Here is a 19036-nt window from a genome sequence, read left to right on the forward strand (position 1 = left end):
CTAACATAATGTGGGATATGGTCAATGGGGAACTAAATAATAATAATGTAATATTGGTGTTCATATTGTGATGTCATTAAAGACTGTATGGATGAAATACTGTAACTTGGAAAGTATATCCCCTTTATCAAGTTTCCATCCAATACGTTCTGCATATGAACAATTATGAAAGTATTTTTGTTAAGATCAGATGTGATTATAGGAGGTATAAGAGAAACTCTTTCATATAAAAACTGTAGCCACGGCCCGAGTGAGGTCGGAGAGCGTGTCAGGCGAACGGAGCCGTCCCCTTTGGCCAGATTGCATAAAAAGCCTTGATAACGAAAATAACATTACACCAGGAAACGAGGCAGTAGCTACATGTTTGAAATGGTTGAAACTTTGAACCTCAACACAAGGTGAAGAAATAAACTCACCTTCCTTTAGGCCAGAGAGACGTAGAGCTTCAGCTCATGTCTATAGTGGTCTGAATCCTTAACCCTGAATAATCAACGAGGGAGAAAGGACAAACTCCCCTTTCGGACAATCACTGGTACAGCTGATTAGCTGTCCTGAGTCAAATATCTTGAACTTTTCAAACCATCCCATCCCATCCTACTACGAGTCTCAAATCAACCCACTGGAACCATCGGCATGGCTGGCTTATCTTCAAATAAGCAGCTTCAGAAGGGAATGGAAGAGTGAACTCTCTAGTTCTGTTTAGGACAAAGACACCCATACGTAAATACAGTTGAAGTCGGAAGTTTACATATACATTAGCCAAATACATTTAAACTTAGTTTTTCACAATTCCTGACATTTAAATCTAGTACAAATTCCTTGTCTTACGTCAGTTAGGATCACCACTTTATTTTAAGAATGTGAAATGTCAGAATAATAGCTGAGAGAATTATTTATTTCAGCTTTTATTTCTTTCATCACATTCGAAGTGGGTCACAAGTTTACATACACTCAATTAGTACTTGGTAGCATTGCCTTTAAATGGATTAACTGGGTCAAACGTTTTGGGTAGCCTTCCACAAGCTTCCCACAATAAGTTGGGTGAATTTTGGGCCATTCCTCCTGACAGAGCTGGTGTAACTGAGTCAGGTTTGTAGGCCTCCTTGCCTGCACATGCTTTTTCACTTCTGCCCACACATTTTTTATAGGTTTGACATCGGGACTTTGTGATGGCCACTCCAATACATTGACTTTGTTGTCCTTTTTGCCACAACTTTGGAAGTATGCTTGGGGTCATTGTCCAAATTGAAGACCTATTTGCGACCAAGCTTTAACTTCCTGACTGATGTCTTGAGATGTTGCTTCAATATATCCACATAATTTTCCTTCCTCATAATGTCATCTATTTTGTGAAGTGCACCAGTCCCCCCTGCAGCAAAGCACCCCCACAACATGATGCTGCCACCCCTGTGTTTCACGGTTGGGATGGTGTTCTTCGGCTTGCAAGCCTCCCCCTTTTTCTTCCAAACATAACAATGGTCATTATGACCTAACAGTTCTATTTTTGTTTCATCAGACCGGAGGACATTTCTCCAAAAAGTACCATCTTTGTCCCCATGAGCAGTTGCAAACCATAGTCTGGCTTTTTTTATGGCTGTTTTGGAGTAGTGGCTTCTTCCTTGCTGAGCGGCCTTTCAGGTTATGTCGATATAGGACTCATTTTACTGTGTATATAGATACTTTTGTACCTGTTCCCTCCAGCATCTTCACAAGGTCCTTTGCTGTTGTTCTTGGATTGATTTGCACTTTTCGGTCCCATGGTGTTCATACTTGCATACTATTGTTTGTACAGATGAATGTGGTACCTTCAGGCGTTTGGAAATTGCTCCCAAGGATGAATCAGTCTTGTGGAGGTCTACAAATATTTTTCTGAGGTCTTGGCTTATTTCTTTTGATTTCCCCATGATGTTAAGCAAAGAGCCACTGACTTTGAAGGTAGACCTTGAAATACATCCACAGGCACACCTGAAATGGACTCAAATGATGTCAATTAGCCTATCAGAAGCTTCTAAAGCCATGACATAATGTTCTGGAGTTTTCAAGCTGTTTAAAGGTACAGTCAACTTAGTGTATGTAAATATCTGACCCACTGGAATTGTGATACAGTGAATTATAAATGAAATAAGCTGCCTGTAAACAATTGTTGGAAAAATTACTTATGTCATGCACAAAGTAGATGTCCTAACCGATTTACCAAAACTATAGTTTCTTAATTAACATGAAATTAGTGGAGTGGAACTAGCCTGGGGCTAGGCCAATCTCCCGGCTAGCCGAAGAGATCCATCAGACAATTCCTGGGCTTCAATACCTCTTTTGCCAATTGGCCTGGACCCTTTGCTGCTGATATGGAGCCCTGCCGATCCATCACGACTGGTCTGCCGACGAAACCGTTCGAGGGGGTTTCAACAGGCTCTTCTGTTGCGACGTCCCCCTGAGGCCCATCCTCTAGCCTGCTAGCCCCGGCCTGCTAGCTGTCTGAATCGCCGTGTCTCCAGCTCCCTAGCTACTCACTGGACCATATGATCACTCATACTGTATATCACACATGCCTCTCCCTAACGTCAATATGCATTGTCTATTGCTGTTTTGGTTAGTGATTATTTCTTATTTCACTGTAGAGCCTCCAGCTCTGCTCAATATGCCTTAGCTATCCCTTTTGTTCCACCCCCCACACATGCGGTGAACTCACCTGGCTTAAATAGTGCCTCTAGAGACAAAACATCTCTCATCGTCACTCAATGCCTAGGTTTACCCCCACTGTAGTCACATCCTGTTACGGAGTATAGTTAATAGGTATTCGACTAGCCGGACTGTTCCCCGGACTCCATATGTAGGGATTTGTACAATGCACAAACAAGGCTATTGAACTTGACATTGGTGTCCGTCTTTATTCCTTTATCCAACATATCATACTAAAACACATCCTACCATACCCTTGTCTGTACATAATGCCTTGAATCTATTCTTCCGCGCCCAGAAATCTGCTCCTTTTACTCTCTGTTCCGAAAGCCATACCCTTATCTTACTCCTCCTCTGTTCCTCTAGTGATGTAGAGGTTTGCCCAGGCCCTGCAGCCTCCAGCACCACTCCCCTTCCCCAGGCGCTCTCATTTGTTGACTTCAGTAACCGTGAAAGCCTTAGTTTCATGCATGTTGACATTAGAAGCCTCCTCCCTAAGTTTGTTTTATTCACTGCTTTAGCACACTCCGCCAACCCAGATGTCCCGCGCCGTGTCTGAATCCTGGCTTAGGAAGGTGACCAAAAATCCTGAAATTTCCACCCCCAACTACAACATTTTCCGACAAGATAGAACTGCCAAAGAGGGCAGAGTTGCAATCTACTGCAGAGACATCCTGCAGAGTTCTCTCATATTATCCAGGTCTGTGCCCCAAAAATTTGAGTTTCTACTTTTAAAAATCCACCTTCCCAGAAACAAGTCTCTCACCGTTGCCGCTTGTTATAGACCCCCCTCAGCCCCCAGCTGTGCCCTGGACACTATATGTGTTACGTGCTGTTAATATGCTGTTAAGTGTTTAGAGTTGGCTATAACCAGTTTATTGATGTAATTATGATATGCTTTAGGTCAGGCCCTATTGTACCCTATTCAGATGGGATTAGTTTTACTGGGTCAGGTCGGGTAATGCAATTATGTACACAAGCACAAAAGCTCACACCTGTAATTTTAGTCCCGTCCTCTGATAATACTGTGAATCGACATCCCTGTGTTTTGAGGGAACAAGTTTGACAGGTGATTCGCTGGACGTAAGCTATATGAATGGCCGACATGTAGCCTGTCAATGTCACGCGGGACTAGGTGGGTGAAGGAATCAGACGCAGAGAGTTCCACTGGGGTAAAGTGCTCTTTACTACGGCACACAAAATGATACTTATTTTCCACCATAATTTGCAAAGAAATTCATTAAAAATCCTACAATGTGATTTTCTGGATTTTTTTTGTCTGTCATTTTGTCTGTCATAGTTGAAGTGTACCTATGATGAAAATTACAGGCCTCTCTCATCTTTTTAAGTGGGAGAACTTGCACAATTGGTGGCTGACTAAATACTTTTTTGCCCCACTGTATGTCTTGCTCCCCCGAGATTGAGAGGGGGAAAAAAGAGAGACAGAGTAAAGGGGACACTTAACTTGGACACATTCTATAACTATTCTGCCACCCGTTTGGAATAAGAAAAAATGAATGTACAGTTGAAGTCGGAAGTTTACATACACTTAGGTTGGGGTCATTAAAACTAGTTTTTCAAGGCTAACTGGTGCTTGCTTCGGGACAAAGACGTTAGCCATGAGTAGCCACTCGGATAGCAGCAAGCTAACTGTGATGATCCGGTGTAAAGGTTCAGAGCTTGAGGTAGGAATCCGGAGATGTGGTAGAGAAAAAGCAGTCCGATATGCTCTGGGTTGATATGCGCTGTGCAGAATGGCAGGAATTGACCGTGCTGAGGCTGGCTGATGTCCGAGTTAATGGTGATGACCACTAGCAGTGGCTAACTGACAACTAGCTAGTAGCTAGTTAGCTGGCTAGCTTCTGTCGGGGGTTCCGGTTCTAAATTATAAAAAATAGCAGATCCATACCACATTGGGTGAGGAGGGTTGCAGGAGATTATGTTGAAATTGAGATTAAAAATAAAAAAATATATAGGGCCTCCTGGGTGGCACAATGGTTAAGGGCGCTGTACTGCAGCGCCAGCTGTGCCACCAGAGACTCTGTCGTAACCGGCCGCGACCGGGAGGCCCGTGGAGGTCCGTGGGGCGACGCACAATTGGCCCAGCGTCGTCCGGGTTAGGGAGGGTTTGGCCGGTAGGGATGTCCCGTACGTTGTAACGATGTTGTAACGATAAGACAAGATAGTAGCTACTAAACAATTGGATACCACGAAATTGGGGTAAAAATACATTTAAAAAAATAAAAAATGTAATCTTACAAATATATACACGAAGAAAAACGATATATACCTGGGACGGGACAAGACGTCTGACTGCTACTTGTGTCCTCCATCTGAGTAGGGTTAATACTGTACTTTTTCATTACAGTCTTTATTTAATCATTGTAGCCCTTTGTAGAGCAGTGGCCCCGGTGCAGTCGACCATACAAAGAAAAGGACTATTAAAGGCCCAGTGCACTACTTTTGTGAAAAACATTTATTTTCTTTTTTATCCAGGGTTTTCAGGGAAGTGCCTCAACTCAGCCCCTCTACTTCCCACGGCTATGGATGTGGGGACTGTAGATGGTCCAGGTCTTGCAGCTGTTGAGGAGAGTTAGGATGATCACTGCCTGGTAAACAGACCAGACCATTTTTTGTCAAAATCTTGAGGGCACACGTGTCCGAAAAGGGAATGACTAATGACTTTTCAGATCAAGCATACTTGCATAAGGTGTGACTTAACCGGCCAGTACGGGTCACCTTTCCATCCACTTTAGTTTCTAAGATCAAGATTACGGCCACTTCAATTGGTATGACCAATCCAATGTCGCTGTATAATCCTTTACATTTACAGACTCCATACCAAATCAGTTATTTAGAAATCACGCATTCACTTTCAATTCTAACTCATCTTGTACCATCTCAGTGTTGATATTGAATTGAAAAGTGAAGTGGGCTTGTTTGTGAGATTGTACCAGAGTCCAGATCAGTTTGATGAATAGGGAAAGTTTATGTGGGTGCAACAGAGGAAACCTCTGTTCTGGATGTAGACACTTCAATGCCATCATCTTCTGCCTTGCCGAAGAGTTGCATGATGCAAGTACGGAACTGGAGAGAGAGGGATAATTAAACATAAGAAGACTTTGAAATGGAATGTCTATCTACAAAGTGAGCGAACACATCGTCATCTGATGCTTTTTCAAATAAAATAAATGTACACAAGAAAGGTATTTGTGAAACATTTAGAGAAATGTTTGTTGTTAGAGCTTTGTAACATGAAATCGGTAAGAGACTTGAGAATCTTGTTACGATTTACCTGTTTGTTCATGAAGACATATATAACAGGATTGTAGATGGTGGCGCTCTTGGCAAATTAGGCAGACATTGCGGCAGCCAGAGGGTGGAAAGAATACCCAGGGTTAGCCGCAGCAAAGCAGGCAAAGCAGGTATAAGGTCCCCAGCATACACAGTAAGCTATAATCATGACAACCACCATCCTGGACACTTCATTCTCAGCTTTCTGTGTTGACTCTGTGCTGAGTCTTTCTGCTGTGCAGCAACCTGTGGTCATTCAGAAGGAATATCAAATGGTTAGATTTTCAGGCCATGAGGCCAGTACCTGGTGGAGGGAGAGAGAGATAGAGAAATTGGTTAAATAATTACATGTTTTGAACTTGAATCCTCTGTGCAATAAGAAGAGAAATCCCCACCTGCTCCAGCCAAAGATGCCTCCCATGGCCCATTTGGCATTAAACTTGACACTTCCAAAGGGCTTACACAACACCACCCATCTCTCCCAGGAGATGACAGCCAGAGACCATAGAGCAGCAATACCTGTATAAGATGTACATATACATTATACAAAATAGACATTCTGATTATTGTTATGGTGCTCTAGCAACTGCCAAATACTATTTCTCAGCACTATGTAGAAATGTAGAATTTCCTTGTTAAATATTAGATCAAATTGTTGTCCATGTAAAACTGCATTTTACCACAAGTGGAGACAGTGAATCCCTCAAAGACACACATTGGCTGTCCCAGAATGAATTAGCCAAAAACCTGGTTGATAACGCTGATGGTGCTAGCCAAAAGTGTCTCCCCAATGTCAGCAATAGCAAGGTTGACCAAGATCCAGTTGAGAGGGTGTTGGAGCTTCTTGAATTTTGCAGTGGCCACCAGTACCAGGCCATTGGTGAAGACTGAGAGGATGACCACTATGATCATCCAAAGTGTTGAAACATTGTACACCCATCTTGGAGCAATGTGGTAGTTGGGGCCCTCAAAGGGATCTGAGAGAAAAATAGAAAATCATTTTGTCAGAAAAAGAAAATGACAGGTGCAAGTGCCTGGTTAGATGAGCTACATGCTTTTAAATGATCAGTGAAGATGCAAAAGCAATGCAAATTACAACAATAATATTAATTAATTAAAATTATTATGTATGAAGCACAAGTTCACTTATGCCATCCATGTTGTATATATCATCAATACATACAGGAAACATAACCTCATGATTTAAATAAAATAAAATATATGAATTGGAAGTTGCAATCAAGGCAGAAGCAGTTGCTTGTTCTCTCCCACCTTTGGTGTTATTGCTATTGGTGTAGGTGAAGGACGATTCTCTTGTTGTCTCTTCATTATGTCACCTGGCTGCATAAGCTGCATTTCCCCAACCCTCTGCCATTTCTGAGAAGGAATCTGAAGAATATGCAAATCAAGAATACAATATATTATATCCCTTTCAGTCATTAAATTGTTCTAAAATGTTCGCCTTGCCAGTTGTTTGTTGCCACAGTTGTGTTTTTGGCCTTTAACTGTTGCCAGCTTTTTCTGTCTTCTGGTTTGTTTCTCTTGCTCTTCACCTGTTGTGGTGTTAGCAACCAACAAAATGGTGTACCCCAATCTGTGGGGTTTTATACCAGCTACGTCCTCATCGAGATTAAGATCTAAATCAGAAATGGTTTCACACACAAACACACACACACACACACACACACACACACACACACACACACACACACACACACACACACACACACACACACACACACACACACACACACACAAAGTTCAATTGCTGTATGCTGACCCAGAAGAACTGAAGACCAAGGTTTGAGGTTAAGGTTAATCCTTCTTGGATAAGAAGTGCTTTTGGTGTCGCATTCCTCAGCATTCAGGCTAAATTGCTTATCCTTTTCATGCAAGAAAATAGTTTACTTAACAATTATTCTTAGAGAAAATGTATTTTGACAATACAGTAATACAATTCCATGCTCAAGCTTTTCATGCTGTAAATACAAACCAATAATGAGGAAAGTGGATCACTTTGGGTCTTTAGGCTGATTGGAGAGATAATCTCTATCCTATCCGCTTTACAAGAGAGTTCATATGGGGTGTGTCATGTGAGTTTGGTCTTTAAACAATCATTCATAACAGGTAGCAGTGAATAAACATTGAATAAACAATTGAAAGTGAGACCAGAAGGTATTTTCATTTTGTAGCATGCAATGACGTTTATTTTCAGCAGGAAAAAAACATTGTTAAATACATTGTATATATACACAATTATCTATTTACATGTATTCTTTTTTTGTTTGTTTTTGCAAGAGGGCTACAAAATGTTTACCTCACAAGTTACTTTGAAAGTGAGAGGCTTTGAAACCATAAATTGTTCACATAGTTTTGAAATGATCAGATTTCCAATGGCAGTTCATTTCAGTTCTCCTTAGCAGTGATGCTGTCTAGTTTAGCCACTGAAGAGTGTAGGGAATCCCTTCCAAGATGGCAACTTTTTCTTTGCCACTTGAAGAGACATTGATAGTAGTACTATATATACACATATTCCCATAATTTACCACTACAACAGCTAAAGAAACTCCAAGGGGTGGTCCATATCAATTTAGGTTTTGTGGGTAAGGTTTTTTACACACATTGCACATGAGGTAAAGCTTAATAATCTCCTAAAAAGTTGTGGGAAATTATTTGTTTAAGAAACACAAGAGGATGTACTGTACATTTGTTTCCAAGAGGTTGCCTGGGGTTTATGCAGGTGCCACAGGGGAAATCTCTGTTTTAATGTAGACAGATAATGTTAACTTTCACTGCTATGCGGATGACACACAGCTGTACATTTCAGTGAAACATGGTGAAGCCCCAAAATTGCCCTTGCTAGAAGCATGTGTTTCAGACATAAGGAAGTGGATGGCTGCAAACTTTCTACTTTTAAACTCGGACAAAACAGAGATGCTTGTTCTAGGTCCCAAGAAACAAAGAGATCTTCTGTTGAATCTGACAATTAATCTTAATGGTTGTACAGTCGTCTCAAATAAAACTGTGAAGGACCTCGGCATTACTCTGGACCCTGATCTCTCTTTTGAAGAACATATCAAGACCATTTCAAGGACAGCTTTTTTCCATCTACGTAACATTGCAAAAATCAGAAACTTTCTGTCAAAAATGATGCAGAAAAATTAATCCATGCTTTTGTCACTTCTAGGTTAGACTACTGCAATGCTCTACTTTCCCGCTACCCGGATAAAACACTAAATAAACTTCAGTTGGTGCTAAATACGGCTGCTAGAATCCTGACTAGAACCAAAAAATGTGATCATATTACTCCAGTGCTAGCCTCTCTACACTGGCTTCAAGGTTTTACTGCTAACCTACAAAGCATTACATGGGCTTGCTCCTACCTATCTCTCTGATTTGGTCCTGCCGTACATACCTACACGTACGCTGCGGTCACAAGACGCAGGCCTCCTAATTGTCCCTAGAATTTCTAAGCAAACAGCTGGAGGCAGGGCTTTCTCCTATAGAGCTCCATTTTTATGGAACGGTCTGCCTACCCATGTCAGAGACGCAAACTCGGTCTCAACCTTTAAGTCTTTACTGAAGACTCATCTCTTCAGTGGGTCATATGATTGAGTGTAGTCTGGCCCAGGAGTGGGAAGGTGAACGGAAAGGCTCTGGAGAAACGAACCGCCCTTGCTGTCTCTGCCTGGCCGGTTCCCCTCTTTCCACTGGGATTCTCTGCCTCTAACCCTATTACAGGGGCTGAGTCACTGGCTTACTGGGGCCCTCTCATGCCGTCCCTGGAAGGGGTGCGTCACCTGAGTGGGTTGATTCACTGATGTGGTCATCCTGTCTGGGTTGGCGCCCCCCCTTGGGTTGTGCCATGGCGGAGATCTTTGTGGGCTATACTCGGCCCTGTCTCAGGATGGTAAGTTGGTGGTTGAAGATATCCCTCTAGTGGTGTGGGGGCTGTGCTTTGGCAAAGTGGGTGGGGTTATATACTTCCTGTTTGGCCCTGTCGGGGGGTGTCCTCGGATGGGTCCACAGTGTCTCCTGACCCCTCCTGTCTCAGCCTCCAGTATTTATGCTGCAGTAGTTTATGTGTCGGGGGGCTAGGGTCAGTGTGTTATATCTGGAGTACTTCTCCTGTCCTATTCGGTGTCCTATGTGAATCTAAGTGTGCGTTCTCTAATTCTCTCCTTCTCTCTCTCGGAGGACCTGAGCCCTAGGACCATGCCCCAGGATTACCTGACATGATGACTCCTTGCTGTCCCCAGTCCACCTGGCCGTGCTGCTGCTCCAGTTTCAACTGTTCTGCCTTCTTATTATTCGAACATGCTGATCATTTATGAACATTTGAACATCTTGGCCATGTTCTATTTTAATCTCCACCCGGCACAGCCAGAAGAGGACTGGCCACCCCACATATGCTCTCTCTAATTCTCTCTTTTTCTTCTCTCTCTCGGAGGACCTGAGCCCTAGGACCATGCCCCGGGACTACCTGACATGATGACTCCTTGCTGTCCCCAGTCCATCTGACTGTGCTGCTGCTCCAGTTTCAACTGTTCTGCCTTATTATTATACGACCATGCTGGTCATTTGAACATCTTGGCCATGTTCTGTTATAATCTCCACCCGGCACAGCCAGAAGAGGACTGGCCACCCCACATAGCCTGGTTCCTCTCTAGGTTTCTTCCTAGGTTTTGGCCTTTCTAGGGAGTTTTTCCTAGCCACCGTGCTTCTACACCTGCATTGCTTGCTGTTTGGGGTTTTAGGCTGGGTTTCTGTACAGCACTTTGAGATATCAGCTGATGTACGAAGGGCTATATAAATAAATTTGATTTGATTTGACACTTCAGAGCCATCATCTTCTGCCTTGCCAAAGAGCTGCATGGTGCAAGTACGGAACTGGAGAGCGTAGAAATAATTAAACATAAGAAGACCTTGAAATTGAATGTCTATTTACAAAGTGAGCGAACACATCGTCATCTGATGCTTTTTAAAATAAAATAAATGTACACAAGAAAGGCATTTGTGAAGCATTTAGAAAAATATGTACTGTTAGAGCTTTGTAACATGAAATCGGTAAGAAAAAAAGAAGACATATATACCTGGATTGTAGATGGTGGTGCTCTTGGCAAAGTAGGCAGGGATTGTGGCAGCCAGAGGGTGGAAAGCATACCCAGGGTTAGCCACAGCAAAGCAGGTATAAGGTCCCCAGCATACACAGAAAGTGATAATCATGACAACAACCATCCTGGACACTTCATTTTTCATTTTCAGCCTTTCGCTGTGCGGTAACCTGTGGCCATTCAGAAGGAATAGCAAATGGTTAGATTTATCCCTGTAATATGCATTTCCAAAAGGTACACTTGACCATTACTGTATTCAACAACATGGTTGCTTGCTACAGTATAGTATATTTTAAATATCACAGATGGACAGCCACACAAAAATGTAGCAGAAAATGACCACGGCCAGGAGGAGGAAGCAGCTTGTAATCATGAGAGTAATCATGTAGGACTTGTCTCCAGGCTGAGGCAATGACCACGAAGATCATTCAAAGTCTTGAAATATTATACAACAAAATGTATTGTGCGTACTGCCAGTGCCAGTTACAAATGGCAGGTCTGCTGTTTGTGAAATAACTTATACAAGACTACACTGCAACAAAAGACCTTTAGCAACATCAATTTAGTTTAAAAGCATTACCAGAGGTGTGGACTCGAGTCACATGACTTGGACTCGAGTCAGACTCGAGTCACAAATATGATGACTCGAAACTCGACTTTGTCTTTAACGCCAATGACTCGTGACTTAACTTGGACTTGAGCCTTTTGACTCGAACTGACTTGATACCCTCCCCAAGGCCAAATATAAAAAATTATGCTATTCAAAAAAGTGTGCAGCGCATCAACTCTTCATTTAAGGGTTTACAGTTTGAATTGGGCAGCAGCCAATCAAATTGTGCCAGCTGAGAAAAAGTTGCGCGTGGCAGTGCAGAGGAACGTCAGTGGGCGAATTCAGATGGAGCCCTTGGAAAGATACCCAATATTATTATTTTCAGATATAAAGACTACAACTTGACTGCAAGACTGCAACTTGCAAAACATGTGTGAAGAAAATTAGACGGAGGCGCAACAACTTCCAACTTTGTTCGACATTTAAAGCTGCACAAAGAACGGTAAATCGTGGCTAATATAGCAGACAGGGTCTTTCTCATGGCTACCCATGTATTTCCATGGAAATATAGAGTTTATTTGGAAAGTAATAAATATATATATATATATATATTAAAAGCATTCATGATTTGCATAACTGTAATATACTAACTATTACTCTTGTTAAACATATGAAATGGTATTACGTTTTGTGAAGAGCACATTATGACTTATTTAGGACTCAAAACTCAAAGTTTAGGACTTGAGACTTGACTTGAAACTTGTTGGTCTTGACTTGAGACTTGACGCGGGCTTGCCTGTCTTGACTTGGGACTTGAGTGCTAAGACTTGCGACTTGTAAACAATGACTTGGTCCCACCTCTGACCATTACCCTCTGTAAATCTACTATAACTACAATATTTTGGGGAATGCACAGAATTAGGCTCTTTCAATACTACCAAATGATATCAACCAAGGCACTAAACTGTACAAAATGTACTGTACCTTCGGTGTGATTGCTGTTAGTGTAGGCGGAGCCTGATTCTCTCATTGTATCATCGTTACCCCTGGCAACAAACACTCCTAGCTCTGTCTTCCTGGACTGGTTAACAGGAGTTCCTGAAGTTGACTGCTGAAGTCCTATCCATTCTTCTCAACTACCCTAGGGCTTATGTACCATCCTTTGGGTCTTTTGAAAGGATTATGGCATTGGAAGAATTAGGGCAGAGTTGGCACATGGGCCATGTAATAATTTGTGCAATGGCATGGACTTGATTGTCTTTTCTTAACATTTTCCACTTGCTATGTCAGTCACTAAATTAGCTCATGTCAGCAATTTTTTGTTGTTGATTGCTTGGTAAGGTAGTCTAGCCAGCTATCTAAATCTTGTCATTAGCAAATTACTAACCGGGCATGCAGGGCATGTGCTCAGGGGACCTGACCTCCAGGAGGCCCCCATTGATTTAGTTAGTCACTCTCACATAGATATCATATGAACACAGTGGGCAACAGTCATTCAGAGTTGCTGGTGCAGAGCCCCACATTTTTAGCAAATGGGCTTGCATGTTTTGCATGTTATTTTGCCGTTAACACGTGTCACATATCAGTTTGTAAACAGGGGTAAAACAATATATATATCATTGAGTTAATAAAGCTGCATACAAACATGGTCTCTTTTTTGTTTTCTTGAGTAAGGGAGCTCCAAAATGCAGGTGTTTCAGCCTAGCCCAGTGCTTTCTGTGGTGGTGGGGCAAGCCAGCAGAAAATACGAAGCATTGCGCTGTGATTGGCTCAGTGTTCTGTCATTCATGGGGACACTACGTCACCTCCAAGTCTAAGGGTAAAGCTTGAAAATTCAAGCCCCTTGGGTGCTGCCATAGATTTACATTAGAATTGCCCATTCAAGAAGATTCAAGGTCATTGGCCACAGATAAAATGACATCAAATCATGTTATATCTACAGGAGCTTGGATTGGACTGATCATGTCAACATCATACTTTCAAAATCTTAGCTAGCAGTCATCATCATGAATCAAGTCGACAATCTACTGGCAAATCCTTTTTAATCCTTATCATATGAAGAGAAATTACAGATATCGGTGCTCATCGGCCATTGGACATAAACATTACACAACAAGTTTGAAATCGCAAATTCAACAATGAGTGGTTTGGAAGGAATCAGTGGCTAACTGCAAGTATTGCAAGCAATCATTAGCCTGCTATTCGCACAATAAGGTGAGTCCAAAAATGTATTGTATGCTGCTGCATAAATTATGTAATATGCCAGGGGGATATGTATACTGTAGCTAAGAAAGTAATATTACGTTTATGTTGTGTAGTAAGCTGTTAGTAGCCCATGTGCCTCACCCTAATAATTTGGTATATTTTCACCTCTTAATTTCGCCTACTGTTCTGACTTGGTGGTGCACATGTAGCTTATAACCTGTTTTTGAGAAATGTAATCTTTGAATATTGTAAGAGCTCTCATTGTCTGCTTATATGCCCCCTTTATTTATCCTACAGTTCTGACTTGGTGTACAGGGAGAACACTGTAAGAACGGCTGTTCTGAATTCTGTCGCTGCACATTTCAAAAGTGCTGAACAAATAGTTATATTGGCTACGTCGGTCCTAGCTCACTCATTAATGTCTTAATCTCAATTACGGATTGCCTCTTATTCGCTTGTCTTCCCCTTATGCCGTAGTTTGTACATCTCAATTGTCAGTAGAAACCACATTTGTTTCAGCAAGTCGGCCATATCAGCTATGTTTTTTTTAAAGGCTGTAAATGAGGCTGAATGAACTGTTTCGCTGCCAGAAAAGGTTCCAGTGATAGCCAGGTGTAGCTGTGGTAAGGTGTTGGGACTGCTGTTGGGACTCTCCTGTTGGGACAGCTTTATGTAGGCTCTAACAGTTTGTGGGCACCGTTTGTCACCGTTATAGAGCAATTCATTTATTGTTTATTGTTGTGTTGTATAGTGGCATTGCTGGCATGCATCACACCTTTTTTTTCAGCACCTAGACTTACATGCTAAAATCGCCACTGTATGAACATGGTACAAGCCATGGCAAAATGTCTAGAATGGCAGGAAATTCGCTTTTAAACTACCAAAGTTTCTTGCCAGTTCATGGAAAAATGTGAAGAATCGCTGGAAATTAGCTTTAAACTGAAAATATTTCTCTACCCAATGGCAAAATGTGAAGAAATGACAGAAAATGTGCTTTAAAACTGCAACACTTTCTCTACACCCCATGACAAAATGTGTAGAATTGCAGCAAATGTACTTTAAACACTGCAAAAGTGGGCGACCTCCCAGCCATCCAAGACATTTATGCATGGAAGTGTCTGAGAAAAGCCCGAAAAACTGCGAAGGACTCCTGCCACCCGAACCATGGACTGTTCTCTCTTCTCCTGTCCAGCAGGCTCCGAAAGAGCTTATTTCCCCAGGCCATAAGACCGTTGAATAGTATAAAACTGTTGAATACGTTCAGTTTTCAAACAGAATCGGCGGAATGGAAACACTCATAATCACGCATAAACACAGTTCACTTTCATAGTAGCCATGTTTTATTCCTTCCCGCCTCTATGCACTCTCCTCTCACCTTTTCCCTTTGTTTATGGACTTCAATGAACAACACATCAGCTGTATGTGACCAGGTGAAAAAAACCTTTCCAAGTCAAACCTTGTCATGACCGCTACACACAGACTACATCGTTATCCCCATATTAGCTAAAGTAACATCCTAGTCAACATAGCTAATACAACTAATGCGTTAGTAAACCCGCTATAATCTTGCAGTAACGTTACAGTGTATAGTCAATAAGCAGTTACACTGGCGGGCCCCAGTGGCAATAAATGTATAAAACCAAAAGCTTACCTTGACTTGGAAGAGTTCCAGTGTAGTGTTGGATAGTCATAGCCAGCTAGCTAACATAGCATCCCCCTGTTTGAGCTGTGTGTTTAAGTAACTAGCCAGCTGCATTTCCTAGCTAAGAAAGTGAAACTGCAAGTGAAAAAAAGAAGACGAAATCTTTCTCTCTCTGTCTCTTACTCGGTTCTTCTTCATTTTTGAAGAAACGACTTTGTTGAAAACTGTTCAACTATTGTCTTTCTCTCTCTTTGAGTCAACTACTTACCACATTTTATGCACTGCAGTGCTAGCTAGCTGTAGATTATGCTTTCAGTACTAGATTAATTCTCTGATCGGGTTGACAACTTGTCAGTTCATGCTGCGAGAGCTCTGATAGGTTGAAGGACGTCCTCCGGAAGTTGTCATAATTACTGTGTAAGTCTATGGAAGTGGGTGAAAATCAAGAGCCTCCTAGGTTTTGTACTGAAGTCAATGTACCAAGAGGAGGACGGAAGCTAGCTGTCCTCCGGCTACACCATGGTGCTACCCTACAGAGTGCTGTTGAGGCTACTGTAGAACTTCATTGCATTTTAATCCATTATTTGCTGATGTGAATATATTTAGTTTAGTTTTAGATAAAAAGTATACCTTTTTCAATGTTTTACTTTTTTTCTGAAATTTACTGAGGAGGATGATCCTCCTATTCCTACTCTGAGGAGCCTCCATCGATATAAACTCACACTCACTCATTACCATGCACACGCCACATACCTTACTGCCAAAATAAATGTATTTATTATAGTGATTAATATTACCATTCATTGCTACTATATTGTTTATTACGATTATTAATATCATTAGTATTTATCCTGATACCAGACACATGTACCACTGTTTACATGTACTGTTACCGCTGTTTACATGTACTTTTACAGCTCTTTACATGTACAATCTCTCCAGTACCCCTGCACATTGCAATAACAGTGCTGGCACTGTACTGACCTGTACAAGACCTGCAAAACTGAAATATCACATTTACATAAGTATTCAGACCCTTTAAATCAGTACTTTGTTGAAGCACCTTTGGCAGCGATTACAGCCTTGAGTCTTCTTGGGTATGACGCTACAAGCTTGGCACACCTGTATTTGAGGAGTTTCTCCCATTCTACTTTGCAGATCCTCTCAAGCTCTGTCAGGTTGGATGGGGAGCGTTGCTGCACAGATATTTTCAGGTCTCTCCAAGAGATATTCGATCGGGTTCAAGTCCGGTTTCTGGCTGGGCAACTAAAATACATTCAGAGACTTGTCCCGAAGCCACTCCTGCATCGTTTTGGCTGTGTGCTTAGGGTCGTTGTCCTGTTGGAAAGTGAACTTTGCCCCAGTCTGAGGTAATGAGCACTCTGGAGCAGGTTTTCATCAAGGATCTCTCTGTACTTTGCTCTGTCCATCTTTCCCTCCATCCTGACTAATCTCCCAGTCCCTGCCGCTGAAAAACATCCACACAGCATGATGCTGCCACCACCATGCTTCACAGTAGGGATGGTGCCATGTTTCCTCCAGACGTGATTCTTGGTGATTCCAAACTTCTTCCATTTATGAATGACGAAGGTCACTGTGTTCTTGGGTTCTTCAATAATGCGGACATTTTTGGTACCCTTCCCCAGATCCGTGCCTCGACACAATCCTGTCTTGAAGCTCTACGGACAATTCCTTCAACCTCATGGCTTGGTTGTTGCTCTGACATGCACTGTCAAATTAAATTCAGAAATATCTCATTTACATACACTACAGGTCAAAGGTTTTTGAACACTTACACATTCATGTGTTTTTCTTTATTTTTACTATTTTCTACATTTTATTTTATATTTGAGATTCTTCAAATAGCTACCCTTTGCCTTGATGACAGCTTTGCACACTCTTGGCATTCTCTCAACCAGCTTCACCTGGAGTGCTTTTCCAACAGTCTTGAAGGAGTTCCCACATATGCTGAGCACTTAAGGGCTACTTTTCCTTCACTCTGCAGTCCGACTCATCCCAAACCATCTCAATTTGGTTGAGGTCAGGGGATTGTGGAGGCCAGGTCTGATGCACCACTCCATCACTCTCCTTCTTTGTCAAATAGACCTTGCACAGCCTGGAGGTGTGTTGAGTCATTGTCCTGTTGAAAAACAAATGATACCATCCCATCTGGACTAGGCTTAGTGGGACTGTATCGCTGAAGAATACTGTGGTAGCCATGCTGTTTAAGTGTGCCTTGAATTCTAAATACAGCACAGACAGTGTCACCAGTAAAGCACCCCCACACCATAACACCTCCTCCTCCATGCTTTACGGTGGGAAATACACATGTGGAGGTCATCCGTTCCCCCACACCATGTCTCACAAAGAAACAGCGGTAGGAATCAAAAATCTCCAATTTGGACTCCAGACCAAAGGACACATTTCCACCGGTCTAATGTCCATTGCTTGTGTTTCTTGGCCCAAGCAAGTCTCTTCTTATTGGTGTCCTTTAGTAGTGGTTTCTTTGCAGCAATTCGACAATGAAGGCCTGATTCACACATTCTCCTCTGAACAGTTGATGTTGAGATGCGTCTGTTACTTGAACTCTGAGAAGCATTTCTTTGGGCTGCAATTTCTGAGGCTATTAACTCTAATGAACGTATCCTCTACAGCAGAGGTAACTCTGGGTCTTCCATTCCTGTGGCGATCCTCATGAGAGCTAGTTTCATCATAGTGCTTGACGGTTTTTGCGACTGTACTTGAAGAAACTTTCAAAGTTCTTGACATTTTCCGCATTGACTAACCTCCATGTCTTAAAGTAATGATGGACTGTCATTTCTCTTTGCTTATTTCAGCTTTTCTTGCCATAATATGGACTTGGTCTTTTACCAAATAGGGCTATCTTCTGTATACCACCCCTATCTTGTCACAACACAACTGATTGGCTCAATGCATAAAGAAGGAAAGAAATATAACAAATGTACTTTTAAGAAGGCACACCTGTTGATTGAAATGCATTCCAGGTGACTACCACATGAAGCTGGTTGAGAGAATGCCAAGAGTGTGCAAAGCTGTCATCAAGTCAAAGGGTAGCTATTTGAAGAATCTGAAATATAAAATATATTTTGATTTGTTTAACACTTATTTGGTTACAACATGATTCCATTTGTGGTTATTCAATAGTTTTGATGTCTTCACTGTTATTCTGCAATGTAGAAATAGTACAAATAAGAAAAACCCTTGAATGAGTAGGTGTTCTAAAACTTTTGACCGGTAGTTTAAGTATTCACACATCTGAGTTGATACTTTGTAGAAACACCTTTGGCAGCGATTACAGCTTTGACTCGTCTTGGGTATGTACAGTATGTCCAGTGGTGAACATGTCCCCAATTGTGATACTTAAAGTATTGATACCTTAACAGAAAGTTACTCAAGTAAAAGTTAAAGTCACCCAGTAAAATACAGTGGGGCAAAAAAGACAGAAATCTTGCTTGTTTGTAGGTGACCAAATACGTATTTTCCACCATAATTTGCAAATAAATTAATTAAAAATCCTACAGTGTGATTTTC

General features: G+C 41.8%; 1 pseudogene; it reads right to left on the reverse strand.

The window, feature by feature from the left end:
• Window positions 1-5610: 5610 nt before the first annotated feature.
• On the reverse strand, window positions 5611-7348 carry LOC109890181 (red-sensitive opsin-like; annotated as a pseudogene).
• Between the last annotated feature and the right edge of the window lie 11688 nt (window positions 7349-19036).

Source organism: Oncorhynchus kisutch, linkage group LG5 (assembly GCF_002021735.2).
Source record: "Oncorhynchus kisutch isolate 150728-3 linkage group LG5, Okis_V2, whole genome shotgun sequence".
Taxonomy (NCBI): domain Eukaryota; kingdom Metazoa; phylum Chordata; class Actinopteri; order Salmoniformes; family Salmonidae; genus Oncorhynchus; species Oncorhynchus kisutch.